Genomic DNA, 11,325 nt, shown 5'->3' with positions numbered 1-11,325 from the left:
AGCTCGAAGAATAGCTCTCTCACACACTTCTCTCTTTGCTATGCACGAAATTATTAGTGAGTTGTTTTGTCAAAGTTTTTTTTCCCTAAGACCTTATTCGTTTGTATCGGATTGCACCTGAAATCGTTCCAGTTAATCAAAGTATATATAAATTAGATAAGCAATTCGGTTAGAAATCGTTCCGACCCACCAATCCGGCACATACGAACAAGACCTAAAACAGTTATGAACCGGTTAGAAGCACGTAGTTTTAAGAAACCGGTAGTTTCTATAAATTGGTCTATAAAAAATAGATGAGAGTGTTTGAAACCCTATTTAAAAAACTAGTTTCTAGTTTTTTTACACACGATGACTAGCCTAACTTTCCTCTCTCTATTTTTAAAAAGCGATAATAAATGTAAATTCCCCAAAATCAATAAGGGTGTGAGTGTGACGTAAGTAAACGGACAAAATTGGTTTTAGTTTGTGGAGGCCACCTTTTTGGTTTTTTAATAAGTGGGAATCTAGATTTTATAAACTACGGCATGTAAAGGAACTCTAGTTGAATTGATTAGATAGTCTAAGTAATAAATCATTTGATATCGTGCACGGTGCCCAAACAAAAGAGCTCTTAGAGCTTCTGTGGTCAATGCTTAATCAGGTGAACTAGCACTGAACATATAGGTTGCATTCAACTTTGAGACCATTTTTATGAAATACTTATCCTCAAGACTATCATACTTTTACTCCTGACAACATCCAACGATGTACCTAAGGCCCCAACAACCCTCCTCTAGATCTATGTAATTGGTGGACTCCATGCCAACCATATTGTGTTTACAAACCCTCCACCTAATTATGTGTAACAAACATTTAATACATATGTTTTCATAATTTCCTAGTCTATATCACGTGAAATGCTAAAACAAGAGCTAAAAGCATATTGAATACTCAAGCAAATCTACTAAATACTCAAACAAACGTAATATACCTAGACTCAGCAAAATAAAAAGGAGGCAGGTTTTAGCCTAATATGATTTCAAACTTACATAATGAAGTATGATATCTTGGTCTGATCTTAAGGCTCAATAGGATTGATATAATACTTATAACAATAAGATGCATCTTCTTTTTGGAAAGCTTGTCTCAAAAGAAGCTCTAAGTTAAGCGAGCTTGGTCCAGAGCAATCATAGGATGGATGACCGACCAAGAAGTCTTCTTGGGTGCGCATGAGTGTGGACAGAGTGCGCACAAAAGACTCATGTTGATTTGATAGGATTGTTTATAATCCTAAAGGGCTACCAGGAGTACGTACCGCTGATCCAAGAGTGGACGGGGGTGTTACAAATGGTATCAAGGCCGACACTCGTGGTTTTCGCAGGCGTCTGTGGGCTATGATTTTGAGTAGATGGCGTATGTGGGTCCAGAGTGGTCATATAATATGACATATAACGACACTAGACATACAAATATGACTAACGAGGAGGTTCCTGACTTGGAGTTAACCGACGACGAGGACGTCAGTCTTCTAAGCGGGGAGGATTATGATATCTTGGCCTAACCTAAGGCTTAATAGGTTGATAGAATACTTATACCAACAAGATACATTTTTTTAGAAGACTGTCTCAAAAAAGAATCTCTGGATTAAACGTGTTTGGCCTAAAGCAAACTTAAGATGGATGATCGACCGAGAAATCTTATTGAATACTCATGAGCGAGAATAAGTGCGCACAAAAAACTCGTGTTGGTTTGTGTGGATGGTCTATAATCGTAAGGCCATCCAACAAGCCATATAAACGACCATGCAAAAAATTGTTTTGTACTGTAGTTTGTATTGTTTGAAGAGTGAAAATTGAAATAGAGAGTGAGATATGGAGTAGGCTACGAAGTATACTGAAGATAGTCTAAAGGGTTACCAGGAGTAAATACCGATGGCCCCGAAGTGGACGAGGTGGTGTTAGATCAATATAAAGGGCCTGTTTGGTTCAGCTTTTTTCTGACCAGCTTTTCTGAAAATCTGGCTGTGGGGAGAATCTGGCTGTGGGGAGAATCTGAGTATTATTATGATTACGTATGGAGGAAGATAAAGTTGTTCATAAGGCTCAGGATCTAGAAAGTGATGAATTCCTACTATTACAACGACTCAACCGATTATGTGTTTATGTTGATTTTTGATGGTTTTTGATTCAACGAATTTTATAGAAGCTGGCTGAAAAGCTGAGCGTTTGTCAGTCCGCAGCAGTTTTTGGTGGCCAGAAGCTACCAGAAGCTGAAACAAACAGGCCCAAAATAGGTTCATTAGATGAAATACATCATGCAAGCTGCTATCCAGGCGGAAGAGGGTCTGCCGCTCTACCATTACCAACGGCCGGCAGCGGCCTATCGCCTCTCCAATGAGCCCCACGGGCAGCGGGGACCGTCTGTAAAAAAAATTAGGCTCATGTCGCCTCCATCAGGCGGTAGTCACACGTAACTGTAATTTTTTAAAATCAGAATATAAAATAGTAATTTTGATTATTTTTATATATATAAAAAGAAAAGAACCTCTAGCAGGAACAGCAAGCCGACCACCCGGTCCAAGCCAACCACCGCGCAGCCGCGAGCGCGAATGCAGCCCGGCCTGTCTAAACTGAACAACCAAGTTAAACATTGGTCGTTAGGCCTTCACTCTTATGTACCAATTCCAGGGCCCAGTGCACATCTATTGCTTCCTTAAACATGGCTCGCTTAAGTCACTCCTTATAGCTAGGGATATCAATAGGTACATACTTAGATAGTAAAGCCTTTACCCATATCTGTAAGATAAAATCATACCTGTAAAAAACTGTATCCGTTCATGGGTATCAAAATGACAAAATTGTACTCACACCCTAACACCCGCGGCGCGACGACGACCCCGCCCCGCACTCACCGCCGTCGTCGGCATCCCGTCCCCACACCGGCAACTGCTCCCGCGGCCGCTTCAGCCCCGGCGCCGGCAAGGCGCAATGCTGCCCATGGCCCTGTGGGACCCACCTGCGTCAGACGAAGCCTCCCCCCTGTGAGTTGGTTCTGAGCTTGGTGCACCCTGTGCAGCACCCTCCCTCTCTTCTCGGCCTTCTTCGCTCCCCCCTCCCCGCTTCCCGCTTCTCTCCCCCTTCCCCGCTTGGTCTTCTTCGTGCTGGGTGATGAATTTGTCTCGTTTGGACTTCCGGCCGGGTTTGCTTTTTGAAGCTGATGTTAGACGCCGGTTTTCCTCTCCTGTTTGCCCTGGAAGTCCGCACTCTCCGTCGGCCTTCTGGCTTGTTGTCTCGTTTGGAAGATGCATCTTCAAGCTTGATTCAGTCTCGGTTGGTCATATTCTTCAAGCTGCTTTTGGTGGTTCTGCCAGGGGATTCATGGTCCTCTCTCTTGCCGACCGGGTTTTCCGCTTCACGGTTTCCTCCAAGGATGTTGGGTTCCACATTTACAACTCCAGATGCATTGTTCGTCCAGAATTCAAAGCTTTCTTCAACTTGTGGAACTCGGGTGGACCAAACTGGAACTATGAACTCAAATTATTCCTTCAGGAGGAGAATGCCAACTGGTGGTTTGTCACGGGCAGGAAAAAAATCTCATTCGCTGATATGGTTAAGCGTCCACCGTTGGCTGGTGCGAACGCTGTCCCAGTTCTTCGGCATTATCGTCCTTCCCGTTCCGCTGGAAATTTGAATGCTCCGAGGATTTCTATTTTCAATAGATTGGGTTCCCCCTCTGGAGCTCGTGGCCCGAGGTTTTCTGTCGCCTCTTCGACCTCGGGGGTCCCGTCGCGTGATCTTCGTCGCAGGATTGCTCCTCCAGGGGGTTTTCCCAGGCTTAACGAAAGCAGGATTGGATACGGATGTCAGGGCCGTGATGATTGCTCCTTTTCAATTTCAAATTCAATTTCAAAATCAACTGTTGGGCGGCCTTGGTCTCGTAGGTTGCATTGGCGGCCCATTCTGCGTAATGGGCCTTTCAGGCCTGAGCCTGGTCTTGGGGGGCCGGACTTGTCTGGCTCGGTTTCCTCAACATTTTTCTGCCAGTTTTGTAAAGCCAGGGGGCATTTGGAATTGTTCTGCAAACGTAAAAAATCGGAATTTGGATTTCCTCTCTCCTCGTTCCCTTCCTTCGAAAGTATTTGCCTTTTGGAGGGGTCGCCTTGCCTCTTGGACTTCGGATCCTGGTTCCGCCCTTCCACCCGGTCCCTGACGGGTGGGACCCCTCCCTCCTTTGCCTCCTTCGGTGAATTCGCCAGGGCGGTATTATTAAAAATATCCGAACAGGCGCCAGAAACGTCCTTGGAGCTCGCGTTGGGTGTCACTTCACCAAAACCCCAAACCGCTCCTTCGCTCTTGGCTCTCCGGCGATCGTCTGAGAATCTGTCAATGGCGTACCGGCGTGTTGACCCGGAGCCGTTCCTCCCACCAGGATTCAGCGCCTCGGTGGTCCAGCATCGTGGGATCATGGTCAGGTCAGTTTCGCAGCGTTTGCCGCCTTCTCACGAGGACTGGGCGATTATCAATATTCATCCTTTGCCTGAGCACGAGGTCTTGTTCCCTGCGGTTAGGGATGTGGTCAGGGAGTATCTTGTTGAGCATCGTAGGGTTGGTGTTCGAGCCATTCAGCGCTCGCATTTGGGGCAGGTGATTGTGCAATTCCGTAGTGTTCTGGAACGAGATAACTTGGTTCTGCTTGGCCCCCAACAATATTTAGACGCTACTTTCACTACGGTCCGTCACAATGATGCTTGGAATCACCGTGCTCTTCTCTTCAACCATGAGTGTTGGCTTATGCTTTTGGGGTTTCCCTTGGACTATCGTTCTTCAGAGTTCTTGCAGGCCGCCATTGGGTCGTTTGGGAGGTTGATTCTATGGGAGGAGGATCGGAGTAATATCTCTAGAACCCTGCTTCGTGTTCGCGTCACTTCGCTGGATGAAGTCCCCCAATTTATTGTTTTTTCGGAGGCTGAGGGCTTTGCTGGTGACTCCTGGACTATGCAATGTGAAATTATTCAGCAGCTCATGCTTGGTGGGCAGGCTCAGGATGAGGACCCCATCCCCTCGGCCCCCGAGGATGGCCATCAGCTCCCCCTGGCCTTCTTCGGGCTGGGTCAGCCCCTGCCTCCGGCAGGGCTTGACCTAAACTTCCCTCCGGAGCCTGCGGGTGGAGTGTTGCCGGCTCAGCAGGATGACTTTGGCCAGGGAGAGTGGGACCAGTGGATTGTGAATGAACAGCCCATTCAGCAGGCCCCACAGCCCTTTTTGCCAGAGGAGCAACACATTCAGCAGGAAGAACTACAACTCAGTAACCAACACTCTGGCTTGTCGTCAGATAGCTCCATTGGTGCTGGTCAGCTTGCACCCCTTCCGAATGGTCATTTTGCGGTGAATGGTCATGCGCTGCTTGGGGATGGAATTGACATCAATGTTGCCCCATTTATTGGGCCTCAGGAGGTTGATGGACCGGTGCCTCAGGTGGATCATGTCCATGATTTGGAGGTCGTGCCCCCTCAGGCCCATGTTGATGAGCCTAACAATAATCACCCTCAGAATTTGGAGATGAACTTCATGCTCCATCAGGAATGGCAGCCTGACCCCGTCTTCCAGATGTTTGAAGAGAGGAAAAGAGTTGTCCAGTTCTCTAGGCTCTGGGCCAAATTCTTTGCTCCGTCTGGGTCGACTGACCACTCGGTGGACATCCCTAAGAAGTGGGCACCTTTTTTTCTTTCGAATCTTCTTCAGCCGGATGCTTTCAATTGGTCGAAGACTTTTCTGCTGTCAGATATCCCCCCAAATTTGCAGGAGCAGGGAATGAATTCCATCCCTTTTGTGGTCCCTAAGGAATGTCCAGCTGATTCCTCCCTGGGGGATGTCACTTCTGGGATCTCCAAGGATTCCGATGGTTGTGGTGGGCCGTCTCCAATCATTGTGGAGTCAGGGCTCAGAAGAAGCAAACAATTGAAGGAATCACGTGCTGGGTTCAGGCATGGGGCCTGCCCAAAAAGGAACTGCCTCATGTGCCAACATAACTTCGATGGCCCACCCCCACTATCCTCCAATGTGCTATGGAATCTGGGCACCAGGCTTTGTAACCTGTCTGAGGATGATCTTTTTGAGCAGAGGTTGAAGCAAAAGAAATCGACTGTGGGACCTGTTGGGCCGCGGAGGGTTGACAGGAAGGACCTGGCTGATGACAAAACTGATGATTCATCTGATGAGGATAAACAAGGCAACCAATAGGCGGATGGCGGGGGATCTGGGCTTCGGTGTGGGCCCCATTAACTTTTGGGTGTGCTTGGTTTTACTTTTGGTTCATGCAGGTCTTCTGGATACTTGGCTGGCACCTGTGCGTGCTTGTTTTAATGTTCTGTTAATATTTTGCTTGTGGACTGATTCTGGCTTTACCCACTGGTTTGAGTATTGTTATGCTCCAAAAACTTTTGGTGTACTCAATGAGTAATCCCAATACTGTTAACTTCTTGGAGTGGTCTGTGCTGAGCCACAACGTTAGAGGAATTAACTCTACCGCTAAGTGGAATGCTATTCGTTGTTCTATTCGAGATGCTGGTTGTGAGGTTGTTTGTTTGCAAGAAACAAAGAAGGAGTTCTTTGCCTCAGCCTACCTTAAAAACTTTTGCCCTGCCCATTTTGATTCTTTTGCTTTTGTTCCCTCGATGGGGAACTCAGGCGGATCTGTTATCATTTGGAAGAGCTCTAGGCTTTCCGGGAATGTTATCTTTCAAAATAATTATGCCCAATCGGTGGAATTCACTTCAAACTTGTCGGCTTGTGTAATACTCAAGTTGTATACCAAGAGTAATAAAGAGGGTTCCTCATTTTGTGTGTCTTATCTGCATCATAAAAAGAGAACCTATGTAGTTGAGAGTGAACAAAATAAAACAATTATTCTAAAATGAAGAAAAGTGCATATGTTGGAGTTTTATGTGTTGTGCATTAAATAAAACCATGAGGATAAAAATAATGAGGTATTAACTATTTGAAACTTGATTTAACCCTAAATTTGAAATTAGGGTTTTGAAAATAAGGAAAAGAGAAGAGATAGGAAAATATAAATGAAATGTATAAATAATTATCTTCAGTCTTAGTATTTCTAATGGCAAAAATAGAGTTTATAAAAGAGGATCCACAAAAGTTTGAACTAATTCAAATTTGGTTTGAAAATATAGAAAATAGAAAGAAAAAAATGAAAAAGAAAAAGATAAAAACCTTACCTGGGCCCTGAAACCGGAATTCGGCCCAACACACCTTTCTCTCCGCGTAGCCCATCAGCTCATGAGCGTGCGCCGACATGCGGGCCCCGCATGTCAGCCGCTCTTAACTCTCACGCGCGCACTCCGGATCTCTGACGTACGGGACCCACCCGTCATTCGCTGTTTGCGCCGCGCTCTCCTCCTCTCGGTTACTCCCACAGACGCGTGGGCCCGCTTTGTCGGATCCGTCTCTCAACGGCTGCCCCGAGCATGGCGGGCGCGTCGTTGACAGGGAATCCCGGGCTTCGCGCTCCGATTCGTTCCGCGGCGAGATAAAACCAGTGGCGGCCCTCGCACCCTTCCCATCCTCACCGGTATTCGCAACCTCTCGCCAGCCACCAAACCACCGTCGCGATTTTCTCGGGACAAGTTCGCCGCCGTGACCGAAACGCGTCGTCGTCGACGTCGGGTCCCCGGTGATCGGCCTTGGAGCGTCTCCAGGTCTATTGGAAGGGTGTCGAGTCGTTCGTGGGCGAAGACGGCCACTGGGCGTGGCGCAATTCCTCGTCGAACTTCGACTCGCCGCCGCGGATCCGCCTTCGCCGTCGCCGGACCCTCTGCGCGCCGAGACTGTCGGTAAGAACTACTCCAGTGTGTTCGCCATCCCCTAAGCATCGTGTAGTAGCCTTTGATTGCGCTCTAGGGCACCGGAACGTCGGATTGGGTTTTCTCCGGCGATGGTTCGCCGTGGGTCTTGGGCGGCGCCGCCGTTCCGAGCTGGGGTTTGGGGGAAAACGTAGTGCCCGTTGATCTTTTGATGAACGGCTCTGATTAGAAGTAGCGTACCGCTTCGCCGCGTTGGATCGTGACCGTCGGATGGTAGATCAATGACCAGCGGTGGTTCGGGATCTCATTAAATCAGGAGCGTCGATCTTGGATCGGTCGGTGCAGGTGTCATACCGGTTCGCGGGGGTTGTGGTTTAATCTGGGCGCTCGGCTTATAATCCAACGGTCAGATTTCACCCGTACCCCTTCGCGATGGTCATTTTGTTAAAGAGTCCTCGGGTTTCCGGGAAATAAACCCGCCGTCCATGTGACACTGTTCACTGAGTCTAGAATTTTATTCGCGCAGACCCCTGCACTTCTCAGTATTTGACGCCCAGTCCAGTGATCGTTTTAATTGAATAAATAAAATAGAAAATAGGTTTTTAATATGAAAATAATTGCTAGAACTTTAATAATTCATAGAAAATTCATATGAGCTCCAAATTGGTCCATTCCAGTTCCTAAATTTTTGTAATAATATTGTCTGCGCATTTGTGCCTCTGTTTTGGCATGAAAGGCTCATTTAAATTTATCTAATACTTAATCTTGTATTAAATACATAAAAGCTACAGAAATTCATAACTTGAAATATATAACTCCAAATTTAGTGATTCCAGTTCCTATGGTTTCATTTTGATATGTAGATTTTTACTGCATATTTTATTTACATGCTTGGTGTGGTGTTGATTTTGGCTATACTATGTATGTATTGTGTTGATGCGAGTAGACGAGCAAGCCACTGTGGAAACTGAGGTTCAACAAGTAGAAGTAGCTGAGCAGGAGCTCATTGAAGGCAAGTTGTGCCCTTGATCACTTACTTTCCCAGCCATGTTCTTATTAATTTTAATGATCTGCATAGGATAATTTTGATGGGAGCCTTTATGTTACCCCAGTTTTGATTACCTCTATACCTTGTTCACCCTTGAAATATTTTTGGGTAGTACTTGCTATTGCTTTATGTGGATTGGGTATGGAGATACACTATTCATGATTATGCTGTTATTAACTTGTTATTATTATTGTTCATGTTAAGATCATTAAATTAATGGGAACATGGAGAACCACCCGGGAAAACAGTGCTACCACAAGGGTTTAATGGGACGCCCTTGGCTGACTAACTAGGAAAGCTAGTGGAAGACTACCTTACCCGAAAGGGGCAAGGGCAGTAGGGGAGAGGTCAGTGCGGGGAGGTCCCTGGTTGATTTTGCTGCGATGGCTGTCAGCCAGGAACCCTGTACTGGATCTTCCTATAAACTGTAGCGGGTTTTCGGAAGCTAGTGGAACTTTGTAAAGGCCTCGTAGTGGATCCCTAGCCATTCACCTCGGTAGTGTCTAAGGGCCTTGCAAACCCAGGCGACATGGGATACACGACTTGTGGGTAAAGATGCGCAACCTCTGCAGAGTGTAAAACTAGTATACTAGCCGTGCTCACGGTCAAGAGCGGCTCGGACCCTCACATGATTAATTATGGAACTTAAATTCAATTTGACATTTGCATCGCATTTGGGATTATTTTACTATTACTGTTCTTTATTATTATTAAGGTTTGGTATTTACTTACACTTAGTAATTGCTAATAAAATTTTGACCAACTTATAAAAGCAATGCTCAGCCTCAGCCTTTACTTCATTGATTAGCCTTACACTTCATGAACTCCCACCTTTTGTGAGTTCATGCCACATTATTCCCCACAACTTGTTGAGCGATGAACGTATGTGAGCTCACTCTTGCTGTCTCACACCCCCCCACAGGAGAAGAACAGGTGGTTCAGGAGGAGCCACAAGGCGAGGAGTATGATCTGATCTAGGTGGCGTTTCTCAGTTGACATTGGCGCCGACGATCCTTAGTTCGTTTTATATTTATTATTTTATTTTGTAATAAGTCTTCCGCTATGTAATAAATACTCTGATGTTTTATGACATTTATCTCTATACACTCTGTTATTGTATATGTTGTCTTCTTGGCGCATGTATGAGATGCACCCGGCTTTGTTCCTTAAAACCGGGTGTGACAGAAGTGGTATCAGAGGAAATGTTGACTGTAGGACGAAACCTAGTTAGAAATGGAAAAACACTTACATACTTACCTTATTCTGATTCTTCTAAACTCACCTTACTCTGATTCTTTCTATACTTATCTTGATCCTGTCTCACCTCCTACTGTTCTACTCTGATCATTCTTACCTTATCTATTCTAAGACAAGACGGATTTCATACCTTGGAATCCCTACCCCTATGACATTTTTAAGAGATAGGAGGCCTAAGACCAAACCAAAACTATTTTCTATATTTAAAAAATGATTGGTTGATTGTGCTGATGATCAATGTCTGATTTGCTTCTTTGATTGATTGAAATAGTATAGACGGGCATCTTAGCATGTACCACCATAAGGTAATGTATTAGCTTTAGTGGATAACACACTAATCTACTTAGCTAATAAATCCCCCGCAGTAACATTTCTCGTAATTACTCGCCTTGTCTACAATTCTTCCTTTCTTACCCTATATTCCTAACCCAAATGTGCTACCCCTATACTGTTAGAAGAGAGCAGTATAGATTTGATCCTCGGTATGTCATGGTTAAGAAAGGCAAAGGTAGTATATACACTGTGCTAAGGGACCCGTAGAACTCACCAGTTCCAAAGGAGAAAGATTTGAAGTTGAGGTTGCAGTAACTACCACCATCAGACTAGCGACATTCTTAGTAGATGGGAAGTTTGTTGGTGTCAACATCCGTGTGGTTAGAGATTTTTCGGATGTCTTCCCAGAAGAGTTACCAGGGATGCCACCATATAGGGAAGTTGAGTTTGTCATTGATCCCTTACCTGGGACTACCCCTACTTTCAAACGGCCATACAGGAGGTCTGTAGAAGAGTTAAAGGGACTGAAGAAGCAGTTAACGGAATTACAAGAGGCTAGTTACATACGTCTGAATTCCTCACCTTGGGGGAGCGCAAGTTCTGTTTGTACAGAAGAAGGATGGATCACAACGGATGTGTGTGGATTATAGATCACTTAATGATGTTACTGTGAAGAACAAGTATCCGTTACCCCGTATTGAGGATTTATTCGATCAGATGAGAGGTGCAAAGGTATTCTCGAAGATTGATCTCCGATCGGGTTACCATCAAATGAAGATTAGGCCATCGGATATTCCCAAGACGATTTTATCGACCCGATATGGAATATATGAGTTCACTGTTATGTCGTTTGGATTAACTAAAACACCAGCCTATTTTGTGGATCTAAAGAATAAAGTGTTCATGATTTGGACAGATTCGTCGGGGTTTTCATCGACGATATTCTTATCTA

This window comes from Zea mays, chromosome 5 (genome assembly GCF_902167145.1).
Source record: "Zea mays cultivar B73 chromosome 5, Zm-B73-REFERENCE-NAM-5.0, whole genome shotgun sequence".
Lineage (NCBI taxonomy): Eukaryota > Viridiplantae > Streptophyta > Magnoliopsida > Poales > Poaceae > Zea > Zea mays.
Note: the sequence above shows the minus strand (reverse complement) of the source record.